Source organism: Anomaloglossus baeobatrachus, chromosome 2, assembly GCF_048569485.1.
Source record: "Anomaloglossus baeobatrachus isolate aAnoBae1 chromosome 2, aAnoBae1.hap1, whole genome shotgun sequence".
NCBI classification, from domain to species: domain Eukaryota; kingdom Metazoa; phylum Chordata; class Amphibia; order Anura; family Aromobatidae; genus Anomaloglossus; species Anomaloglossus baeobatrachus.
This window is the reverse complement of record NC_134354.1, coordinates 364,150,570-364,163,279: the sequence shown is the minus strand read 5'-3', so window position 1 is coordinate 364,163,279 and position 12,710 is coordinate 364,150,570. Positions and strand designations below refer to the sequence as shown.

General features: G+C 44.2%; 1 protein-coding gene across 10 annotated transcripts in view; it reads right to left on the bottom strand.

Moving 5' to 3' along the window:
• The window catches only part of DLGAP3 (DLG associated protein 3), an 827,688-nt gene that overhangs the window by 531,954 nt on the left and 283,024 nt on the right, over positions 1–12,710 (bottom strand). For all 10 annotated transcript variants that reach the window (XM_075336009.1, XM_075336007.1, XM_075336006.1 and 7 more), the window contains exon 2: positions 9,767–9,851. The gene's annotated coding sequence lies outside the window, so the exon portion shown is untranslated. The remainder of the gene's footprint in view (positions 1–9,766; positions 9,852–12,710) is intronic.

Sequence of the window (12,710 nt, the reverse complement as noted above, 5' to 3'; positions counted from 1 at the left end):
GGTTTTCACCGATCATAGGCGTTTAACCCCTCCGATGCTGCTGTCAATAGTGAGAGCAGCATCGATTGACATGTAGAGGGAGGGTGCTCCTTCTCTGCTCCGATTGCATTGGGCGATAGTCTACATGGTGACCCTAGGCCAAATAATGGTCTTGGGGTCACCCAGGTATGGTAGCCTGTGAGGTCTTGCCTTGAGTAAGACCTTACACATCTCCTGCCTGTGTGCTAGTCACTGATTTAATGCCCTGAAATGTAAAATGCCCTGCAGAACATTAGACGAGCAGTCAGAGCAGGGAAAGTTGATGTCCCATCCCAGGACTAGGTAAAAAAGTTAAAAAAAAAGTTATAAAAAAATGAAAAAAATAGTTTAAAAATCACAAAATAAATAAAAAAAGGGAAAAAAATCTACCCATAAATACATGTATTTATGTAAAAAACAAAATAATCATACTGACCCGAAAAATAAACCTGTCTTAATTTGACCACATGCTGAACGGCATGAAAAATTCCCCATAGCTATTCCTGAATTGTTGAACTGTTTTATGTTCATTCTGCATCCTAAAACCTGGAATAGAAAGCGATCAAAAAACATTATGTGCCTAAAAATTGTAACAATAAAAATGTCAACTCATCATGAAAAAAACAAGAACTTGCATGACTCTGTTGTAAAAAAAAGTGTGTGATAGCAGCTAAAGATAAAAAAAACTAAATAAATCTGGTATCGCTGTAATCGCACCAAATTAAAGAATAAAGCTGCCTAATCACTTATACTGCATGTTGAACGGCATAAAAAAATAAATATTAGCAATTCTTGACCTGCTGTTAATTTACTAATTCTTCCTCTCAAACTTCACAGTAAGGCTCGGCTCCCATTTCTGTAGTGAGGACGCCCCCTAATTTACAGGGTGTATGTCTCCAGACGAAAGAGCTGGGCACAATATATGGGCACTATAATGTACTGGGAACAACAGTGTACTGGGCACTACAATGTACTGGGCACTACATTGGCAGATTTTTCATTTTCACTCAGCAAAATCCATTGCTGCTATTTCTGTAAAATTCACATAAAAACAATATTGTCACTACAACTGTGGATAAATTCCTAGAGGGGTGTAATTGGGGTCACTTGAGGGGGTATTCTGCCCTTCTGGCACTTAGGGGCTTTGTATATAAAATACGCAAATTAATGAAAATTTGTACTCCAAGAATCAAATAGCGCTCCTTCCCTCCTGAATCTTGCCATGTGGCTAAACAGTACTGTATAGCCACATATTAGGTAATGCCATGTTCAGCAGAAATTGTGTGACAAATTTTCATGCCATTTTTATGGTGTTACTTATGGGGGGCTCTACTGTCCTTGTACCTCAGGGGCTCGGCCAATGTGACATATCAAACTCCAACCATTCCAGCAAAATCTGAAGTCTAATATGGCACTCCTTCCTTATTGATCTTTGTACTGTACCTCAAAAGTCATTTTCTACTACATATGGGGTATTGGTGAACTCAGGAGAAATTGCACAACAAATTGTATCATTTGTTTTCTCCCATCACCCCTTTTTTGAAATTAAAACCTTGGGGCTAAAGAAACAATTTAGTAATGGTAATTTTTATTTAATCAGCCCAATGTTATATAATTCTGTAAATCAGTAGAGGGAGGCTAAAAATGCTCACTAACCCCCTAAATTAATTCCTAGAGAGGTCTAGTTTCCAAAATGAGGTCATTTGTTAGGGTTTTTGCTGTTTTGGCAAGTCAGGGGCTCTTCAAATGTGACATGGCATTCTCAATGCATTCCAGCCAAAATGGCAGTCTTGCCCTTTGAGCCATGTGACCCAAACAGTAGTTTTCCATCATATATTGGTGTACTAACGAGAAATTGCACAACAAATTGTATGGTGCATTCTTTCCTGGTACCACTGTAAATAAAAAATTTGGGGCTAAAGCAACATTTTTGTGGGAAAATGTTTTTTTTTTATTTTCACAGCTCAGCATTATAAAATCCTATGAAGCACCTGGAGATTCAAGGTGCTCACCACACATCTAGATAAATTCCTTCTATGTATATTTACATTCGTTGCTATTATAATGTACTTCCAGGCCACTTTATCTGGTTAATGTGCAACAGGAACAGGAGGAGCAGCGCCAGAGCCCTGCAGAATGACCTCCAGTAGGCCACTAATATCCATGTGTCTGCTGAAACTGTCAGAAACAGACTCCATGAGAGTGGTACAAGGGCCCAACATCCACAAGTAGGTGTTGAGCTTACAGCCCAACACCGTGCAGGGTGATTTCCACTGTGCTCTTCACAGGTGAGAGCAGGTTCACACTAAGCACATATTACAAACGTGAGAGAGTCTGGAGATGGAAAATGTTCTGCTGCCTACAACATCTTCCAGCATGCCCGGTTTGGTAGTGGGTCAGTAATGGTATGGGGAGGCATTTCTTTGGATGGCCGCATAGCCCTTCATGTGCTAGCCAAAGGTACCCTGATTTCCATTAGGATAAGGGGATGAGATCCCTAGACCCCTTGTGAGACCGTAAGCAAATGCAGTAGGCCCTGGGTTCCTTCTGATGCATGATAATGCTAGGCCTTGTGTGGTTCAAGTGTGCCAGCAGTTCCTGCATGATGAAGGCATTGATGCTATGGACTGGCCTGCCCATTCCCCAGACCTGAATCCAATCAAGCACAACTGGGACATCATGTCTCGTTCCATTAACCAATGCCCCATTGCACCACAGACTGTCCAAGAGTTGACTGATGCTTTTATACAGGTCTGGGAGATCCCTCAGGAGAACATCTGCCACCTCATCAGGAGCCAGGTGTTGTAAGGGGAGGTATTACAGGCAGATGGAGGCCACACACAATACTGAGCCTCATTTCCTTGTCTTGAGATATTTCCACTGAAATTGGATAAGCTGTTGCCCTGCTGTGCATACAAACATCAATTTTCCACCACATATGGGTATTGGCATCCACAGGACAAAATGCACAACAAATTCTATGGTGCATATTTTTCCTGTTACTATTGTAAAAAGAAAAAAAATTGGGGCTAAAGTAACATTTTTGTGGGAAAAGCTAACATTTTCATTTTTTTCTTCTACAATGCTTTAATTCCTGTGAGGAAACTTAAGGGTTAAATAACTTTTTGAGTGTGATTTTGAGCACTTTGATGGGGTGCTGTTTTAAAATGGTGTTACTTTTGGGTATTTTCGGTCATATAGGCCTCTAAAAGTCACTTTAAATTTGATGTGGTCCCTAATAAACTAATGGTTTTGTAAGTTTTGTTGAACCCTTCTAACTTCCTAACAAAAGAAAATGATGTTTCAAAAATTGTGCTGAGGTAAAGTAGACATGTGGGAAATTTTATTTATTAACTATTTCATGTAACAAAACTCTCTGTTTAAAGGGCATAAAAATTAAAAGTTTGAAAATTGCGAAATTTTCAAACTTTTTGCAATTGCAGATAGTTATAAATAAAGGCAAAAAATATTGTCCTAAGCTTACCACTAACATGAAATACAAAATGTAATGAAAAAAATAATCTCAGAATCACTGGGATCTGTTGAAGTGTTCCAGAATTATTAGGCACAAAGTGATAAAGGTCAGAATCTAAAAAAATCGCCTGATCTTGAAGGTGGAAATTGGCTGAGGGTGAAAGGGTTAAATAGGAACTGTACTTTCACAAACTTTACATAAATCAATATGACAGGTGCATATAAGAAACTTTGCAATATATGTTATCAGAGAAATCTTTTTCCTTTACGTATGACACACTTCTCATCCTCCCTGTCTCCTGAACTCAACATCCACTCTGAACAAACAGCTCAACTGCTCAAGAGAAAATGGCTGCCAGCACAGTGAGGTTTCAAGTGACACCTCCTATTATATTCTATGGCAAGGGGAAGGAAAAGTGAGAAAACAGGAAGAAGGAGACACGGAAAGAGCATGCTGAGGTTTTCAACAGGTGTTTAACTCCACCCTAGAGCTACATTCATATCTACGCTGCTCAGTACTGCTATGGTGTGCCAACAACGGAATAAAGAGCAGAAATCTCTCTTTGTCTGCTGAAATGTGTTTGTGAGATTTTATACCAGCTAATCTCCACACACCAGCTCAGAGTAAACTGTAAATTAATAACTAGAACCTGCAAAGGTGAAAATGCAAGATACAAGTCATATAATGTACACAAATACTGGTATTCCTCAGGTACACACAGGTCAACTTATTTTTTAAGGTTACATAAAATTCTAGTTACCCAATACTTCTCCAAAACTAGTGGGCACTTATCTTGACATCCACTTATCTTGACAACAGTTGCACCTATGTGTCAAAATAAGTGTACAAATATACACTGTGTGCACAATTATTAGGCAAGCATTCTTCTTCATATTTTCCAATTACAAGCTGAATAATCTTGAATTACTTTGAAGCAGATCAGGTGATATGTATTGGTGTAATGAAGGAATGTGTACCCTAACAATATCAACAGCCTTTATCAAGGTGTGCATAAATAGGAAAACAAGTTGCCTAATAAGGAAAAATGAGGCTTGATAGAGATTTAACTGACTCTGGAAAGTCAAAACTGTTAAGTCTTACAGAGGGATGCAGCAGCACTCCTCAAATTGCTAACAAATTGGGGCGTGATCACAGAACCATCAAAAATGTTGTTACAAATATTCAAGGGTCAAAAAATGTTGGAAAAAAAAGATGCACATAAACTGCCAAAAAGCACGAGAATACTACAATGTGAAGCAACCAGGACCCCATTACACCAAGTGATGTCATTTTCCAGAACTGTAACCTCCCTGGAGAGTCCAGAACTACAAGGTTTAAAGTGCTCAGCGACATAGCCAAGGTAAGGAGGACTGGAACCCTACCACCACTGAACAAGACAGAGGAGTGGAAACATAAAGACTGGGCCAAGAAATAGCTGAAGACAGATGATTCAAAAGGTTTTATGGACTAATGAGATGAGAGTGACTCTTGACAGACCAGATGGATGGGCTTGTGGCTGGATCAGTAACAAGCACAGACTTCCACTTCAACTCAGACACCAGCAACGTGAGGTTAGGTATTGCTATGGTCTTGTATTAATAAAGATGAGCCAGATGGATTTTTTTCAGGTTGAAGATAGACTCAAAAATAGCAACAAGAAGAGGAGATAAAAACTCCCCCAAAAATGTATTAGAAAATGTACTCACAGCAAAAAAGGGCAACCAGTCCAGTTAGCCCAGGCCAACACATCTAATGCACAAACAGGATGCAGACAAACCTCTCAACATGATGGACACTTCACAGGTGCAAGGTAAATTGCACACTAGTGGCGCGCATAGGGCACTGTTCAGACTTGTATGCACATGGTGTCCAGCCAGCAACCTATTACCATGCCCTTACTATTAGATTAGGCGGGTTACTCGGACATTACTCACTGCAGCACGTAAGGGACAGAAATTCCACTATGCACGGCCGTATTAAGATAGATAGAAGATATAGACTCAAAATCAATTCCTAAACCTACTGCCAGTTTTCAGAAGACACTTTCTTCAAGCAGTGGTACAGGAAAAAATCTACATCTTTCAAGAAAACTATGATTTTTATACAGGATTATGCTCCATCGTATACATCAAAGTCTCCACTGCATGGCTTGTGTGGCGCCCTGGACAAGCCAGGTCGTCACAGAACAGCACCAACACACCCCACACTCCCGGTCAGGCACACCGAAGTCAGACAAAAACGCTTGTTGCCTTCCTCCAGGGGCTCATGTCCACACCAGGGGGTGGGCCAGGCGGTTGGCCCCGCCCAACGAGGAGTTCACAGTCCTGGAGGCGGGAAAAGTAAGGCAGATTAGTTTTGAAAGTGAAAGTGGAAGGAGGGAAGTGGCAGTAGAGAAGCCTGAAGTTGGTCCGGGTGTGTGGCCCGGACGGATCAGCAAGGTTGGCAGACGGTGGTGACCGTCTGCAGGAGAGGCCTATTGGAGCTAGCCGTAAGGACCGTGGATGGGCGGTGGCCCGGCGGTACCGGACCGGTACGCAAAGAGAAGCCAGCACCATCCGGCAGGGGCTTACGGACCCCGGCAAGGCTAGGAGTCGCCGTGAATTTACCAAATCCGTTAGCGAAGGGAACCTCCTGGGTTTCCCAGCAGCCAAGCCCCGACAAAAGGCAACAGTCCAACCGAGAGAGGGAAACATAGTCACCGCCAAGGCTAAAGTTCCCAGGGCCAGAGCCTGCAGGCAAAAGGGGCTCCTTCAGCAACCTTCAAGCTGGGGAGTGGGTTACCGGTGGGAACCCATTGGAACCGTACACACTACACAGGTGCAGGGAAAGGCAGTCACCATCAACCTGCTGGGAGGAGAAACACCGCAGCCGTCTGTGGGACCCATCCATCCAGCCGTTTGTTTCACCGGAGACTGTGTATTCGTTACTGGCTGAGTGAGTACCACCGTGCCGTGCGGCACAGCGCTGCCCCCGCGACCCTGCACCTCACCAGGCCCCGTAACCCGCCTGCCATCCATCCCTACCCCCATCACCGGGCCCCGGGACAACCAACCCCCTACCCACGGAGGGAAGAACTAACATCCAGGCTGCTCCCTGTCATCGCTCCCGGGATCCCCGTCCAGTGCAGCGGTGGTGTCACCAATCTCACCACAACCGTGGGTGGCGTCACGGACAATACCAAATACCCACAATCAAACCCCCCTTTTCACTCCCGGGCGAGGAGCGCCGCTCGAGTCCCCGGGATCCGGCCCACCGCTCGAGCCACCACCGAGCAGCAGCAGCAGCCGGACCCAAGCAGTGGGAGAGCGCAGCGTCCCCTCCTCCACCCGCGACACTTGCCTATAAAGGCCTTAAAGATGAAAGAATAATGACATAGCCCCCTTACTGAGGTAAACCCTATTGTGAACTTGTCAGCCCTTGTAAAACATTAGATTTATTGTTAAGAAAAACAGTCACCGCTCTGAACAGTGTCTGGTGCTGCATAAAAGCTTCACCATCAACAGAATAAGAAACTGATAAGACTCTATGGATGGAAGTCTTAGGAATTATTGAAAAGATGGGTACGGTAGCTATATTGGTCACTGATATTCTTTGAAATATCAGAAATGTATTTCTGCACATTTTGAGTTGTTTGGTTATTATTCTCAACAGGTAAAAATAAACAATTGAGATGAGAAATTTACATTTTTTATTTGGTTGTATAATAATTCTGTACGGTAATAGTTGTCCTATAATTCTGCACACTAATAGCTGCCCAACAATTATGCACACATAGATATTCTCCTAAAAAAAAACAAAACCTCACTTCTATTTTCAATGTAACCATTGTTTTATGTTTTATTTAATAAATCAATACTACACATGAAAATAAGCAACCTTGTAATATATCTTATCAGAGAAATTATATTCTTTCCCCTCCTGGACTGATCTGCCAGTCTCAAAATGCTCAATTTCTGGGTAACATCTGTCTTCAGTGAAAACAGATTTTATATTACTGAGATAGGAATTGGCTGTTAGCACTCACAAGATTCTATTGTAGTAGGGAGGGACAGGGAGGAAGGAGGCGCTAGAGTCAGAGGGAGGATCTAGAGGCAGAGGGAGGATCTAGAGGCAAAGGGATGAGCTAGAGGCAGAGGGAGGAGCTAGAGGCAGAGGGAGAAGCTAGAGGCAGAGGGATGAGCTAGAGGCAGAGGAATGCTGTAGAGGCAGAGGATGGAGCTAGAAGCAGAGGGAGGAGCTACAGGAAGAAGAAGAAGCTACAGGCAGAGGGAGGAGCTAGAGGCAGAGACAGGAGCTAGAGGCAGAGGGAGGAGCTACAGGCAGAGGAAGAAGCTAGAGGCAGAGGGAGAAGCTAGAGGCAGAGGGAGGAGCTAGAGGCAAAGGGAGTAGCTAGAGGCAGAGGGATGAGCTACAGGCAGAGGAAGAAGCTAGAGGCAGAGGGAGAAGCTAGAGGCAGAGGGAGGAGCTAGAGGCAGAGGGAGGAGCTAGAGGCAGAGGGAGAAGCTAGAGGCAGAGGGAGGAGCTACAGGCAGAGGAAGAAGCTAGAGGCAGAGGGAGAAGCTAGAGGCAGAGGGAGGAGCTAGAGGCAGAGGGAGGAGCTAGAGGCAGAGGGAGAAGCTAGAGGCAGAGGGAGGAGCTAGAGGCAAAGGGATGAGCTAGAGGCAGAGGGAGGAGCTAGAGGCAGAGGGAGAAGATAGAGGCAGAGGCAGAAGCTAGAGGCAGAGGGATGAGCTAGAGGCAGAGGGATGCTGTAGAGGCAGAGGAAGGTGCTAGAAGCAGAGGGAAAAGCTAGAGGCAGAGGGAGGAGCTATAGTAAGAGGAAGAAGCTACAGGCAGAGGGAGGAGCTACAGGCAGAGGAAGAAGCTAGAGGCAGAGGGAGAAGCTAGAGGCAGAGGGATGAGCTAGAGGCAGAGGGAGGAGCTAGAGGCAGAGGGAAAAGCTAGAGGCAGAGGGAGGAGCTAGAGGCAGAGGGAGGAGCTAGAGGCAAAGGGAGGAGGCAGAGAAAGTAGCTAGAAGCAGAGAGAAAAGCTAAAGTCAGAGGAAGAAGCTAGAGGCAGAGGGACGAGCTAGAGGCAGAGGGAGGAGCTAGAGACAGAGGGAGGAGCTAGAGGCAGACAGAGGAGCTAGAGGCAGAGGGAGAAGCTAGAGGGAGAAGCTAGAGGCAGAGGGAGGAGCTAGAGGCAGAGGGAGAAGATAGAGGCAAAGGGAGAAGCTAGAGGCAGAGGGCGGAGCTAGAAGCAGAGGGATTCGCTAGAGGCAGTGGGATTTGCTAGAGGAAGAGGGAGAAGCTAGAGGCAGAGGGAGAAGCTAGAGGCAGAGGGAGAAGCTAGAGGCAGAGGGAGAAGCTAGAGGCAGAGGGAGAAGCTAGAGGCAGAGGGAGAAGCTAGAGGCAGAGGGAGAAGCTAGAGGCAGAGGGAGGAGCTAGAGTAAGAGGGAGAAGCTAGAGGCAGAGGGAGAAGCTAGAGGAAGAGGGGAGGAGCTAGAGGCAGAGGGAGGAGCTAGAGGCAGAGGAAGGAGCTAGAGTAAGAGGGTGGAGCTAGAGGCACAGGGATGCGCTAGAAGCAGAGGGAGGAGCTGTAGTCAGAGCTTCTCCTCCCTGTCCTCTCCTTTCTGCAAAGAATCTTATAAAAAACAACTGCCATCTCCTATCTTAGTCATTTAAAAATCTGTACACACTAAATACAGATTTTACATCAGAATTGAGAATTTTGATAATGACTGATCAATCCTGGAGGAGAAAGAAGCAGATTTCTCTGATAAGATATATTGCACAGTTGCTTATTTTTATGTGTACTATTGATTTAATAAATAACAATTAACCCGACAGTCACACTTTAAATATTCATCTTTCAGGTACCGTATATTAAGCTATAGTTGTTCTATAATCTAATTAACAACCAAAAGTATAAATTGCCTAATAATTGTGCACACAGTGTATGTATGTAATCTGCTGTAGACTGCATACAACCATAAAAAGTCACCAACTACACTGAATTTTCAAAGTAATTTGCAGACCAGAAACATTTTGCACCACAATGCATATAGAAGGTAAATAAATACTATAAACTTGAAATTCTGCAATTTCTTGCTCATAAGGAATGAAGACCTTTGCATAAAAAAGTGCATATGGTGTTAAATATTGAGAATTGCATATTAAACATAACTGTTTGCTTTCTACAATTCTTCTCTGTGTGACTTTCTCTTGAATCTAGCTTTCTTATTCTGGGAAATGAAGAAGAGCCAGAGGGTGAAATGAGCTCAGCTTTTCTTACCGCTTTGAGACTGACTCTAACATCCCGCTGACTTCATGGTCCGTGAAGCTCCAGTCACACAACTCACGGGATCCCCTGTCATGAGCTAGAGAAGGAAAAAGAGAAAAGGGAGGTGAAGGAGAGAAGAGAACCATACAGATGCAGAAAGCGATCAGGCAGGAGACAGAACAGTTAGAACTGATGGGGGAAGGGCGATCTGGTAACAACAGAAAGGAAAAAAAAATATGATTATCGCAAGACTCGAGATGATCAAATGCAGAAGTAAAATAATTTCTGTGAAAAGAGATTCCATTTTTTTCCACTTGGTGTATGAATTCTCTTCGGCAGTGCCTCACACTCAGTAATACCTGTAATGTTCAGCGAAGCCGCAAATGATTTATGTTGGGGCTCAAGCAACAGCAAGCTGGCAAGAAAGGGGTATATCTGCATTGCAGCTCCATCGGCTATATTCTGCTATTGATTAGTACCAGTTTGAGTTGCCTTGATGAATAAGAATGGCTTGCACACTTCTTTAATATGTATCTCCGAGCAAACATTTCACCTAATTTATCACTTCATGGCACATTCAAGAACATACTACCAATCAGACACCCGCCAATGTGTAATCATCAATACCACAAATTACGTCCTCACCAAAAGTGTCATCCAGGGTTCTCCTAGAGGATGAAATACACCTTTATATGCATCTGTGAAAAAAAAGACATATTCTTCCAATGGAGTTTAGGCCTATGAGAACGATTACGCTGTCACCATGGCAACACTGAATGCACTTGAGGACAGCCATTTTTAACATCCCTAATTACATCAACTAATGAGTACAATTTGACAGGTCTCCCCTGTCTGTCATAGAGAATGAAAGAAGATACAGAACAGCAACTGCTCTGGTCGTGAAAAAGCCTTCCCCGGTGTAAAGCGTTTCCTAGCATTTTACACTTATAAAATTCAAAGGCAACCAAGATTAAAAAGCTACAGGTGACACCCTCGTCACTTTGTCATCCAGAACTTAAAGCGGCCACATTGAACAAGCCAAACACATCATCCACTGATCTATGTGACTGGCTGAACATACATGTTATTGCTAACAAGGAGGGATGAACTCATCCTACGGGCCAAAATTAAAAGGAAACTTCCAATCTGGTCAATCTTAGGGTGCGTTTACACGGCACCATTGTAGGGGTATTAGACATATTACAGAGCGTATCTGAAGCATGGTCAGGCTGTCTAAACAGGATGTGGACCGGTAAAATGGCGCTGATCAGCAGTCATCTAACGCCACACACTGGCACCCTTTCCTCTACCAATGAAAGACTAATTGAATTAAGCTTGGGATATACGGCGACATGTCACACAACAGCAATGCTCAGACAAATCTTAAGTATTTTATTAAAAAAAATGGCCAGATCACAGATAAGTCGCACACAAAGAATGTTGCCATATAAGCCCTAGACTAAAGCCCACAATATATATTCAATGGCTGTTTGCCATTTGGCCGGCAGCCATCTCAGCCGGCTTTTCCTTACACAGCACTAGTTAGGCTGAGTGTTCCAGAGTTCAGTATGAGAAAGCTGCTGATCTCAGGGATCGGCAGTCTGAAATCAAGTATGCTGGAACCATAATGCCACCAGTAGTCAATAGTCAATAGGAAAAAGTAGTCGATAAAAGCTGGTTTGGCTGACAATAGTCCACTGTGTATGTGGACTTAAAGCTGGCCATAAATATTAACATATTCGTATGTCCTACAGCTATCTGAGTTGAGACTCTCATGTACAAGAGCTCTTGCTCAGCCAAGTGCCCCTATGTTCTCTATGAGGCCGGGTTCCCATGATCAGGATTAGAAGTGTTTTGGACGCAGTGTATTTCTGCTGTGTTCAAAATGCTGCATTCTACAGTACAAGCACAGTGGTTGGGATTTATGGAAGTCCGATGCCCAATGAGCTTCTTTTGTAAACTCACCTACGGTGCGGCTTTCCAAGCTGCAGCATGTCAATTTATGCTGGAGAGACACAAGTGATCTCAGCAGGGAGAACACAGCAAAAATCAGCAGCGCCCAAACCCTGATCATGGGCACGGATTCTGCATTCTCCCTCAGAGAACACTAGCGTCTCCACAGGAGGGATGACACTGCATCTAGAACAGTGTCATATGGATTGTCTGAACATACCCTTAGAAGCCTCAGAGAGAACACTATGATTGTCATCTGAAACCGGACATATGCAATCGACATCTTTCCCAACCATAAGTTGGGTGTGACCCCCTTACACAATAATCATCCAAACTCATTGATATCGGCGGGCCAACATTAGTCTAATATGTGTGGGTGCCCTAAGATATCAGCTTTAGATAAACTCCAGATAAAGTTCAATGCAATCAACACCCATTGTATTTTCTCAGCCTCTAAAGGTACCGTCACACTAAGCGATGCAACCAACAATCCCACCAGCGAGCTGACCTGGCAGGGATCGTTGGTGCATCGCTACATGGTCGCTGGTGAGCTGTCAATCAGGCAGATCTCTACAGTGATAAGAGATCAGCTACCAGCCACCAGCGACCTGTGTAACGATGCTGTTCTTCGTAACCATGGTACACATCAGCTTACTAAGCAAAGCGCTTTGCTTGGATACCCGATATGTACCTTGGTTACCAGCTTACCACAGCCTGCCAGAAGCCGGCTCCCTGCACATTCAGATCGTTGGCTCCCGCTGTCAAACACAGCAATGTGTGCTTCACAGCGGGAGAGCAATGACCAAAAAATGATCCAAGGACATTCAGCAACGACCGGCGACCTCACAGCAGGGGCCAGGTCGTTGCTGAATGTCACACACAGCGACATCGCTAGCAAGATCACTGTTGCGTCACAAAAAACATGACTCAGCAGCAATGTCGCTAGCGATGTCTCTTAGTGAGACGTGGCCTTTTAAACCTATTCACTACACACTATTGACAC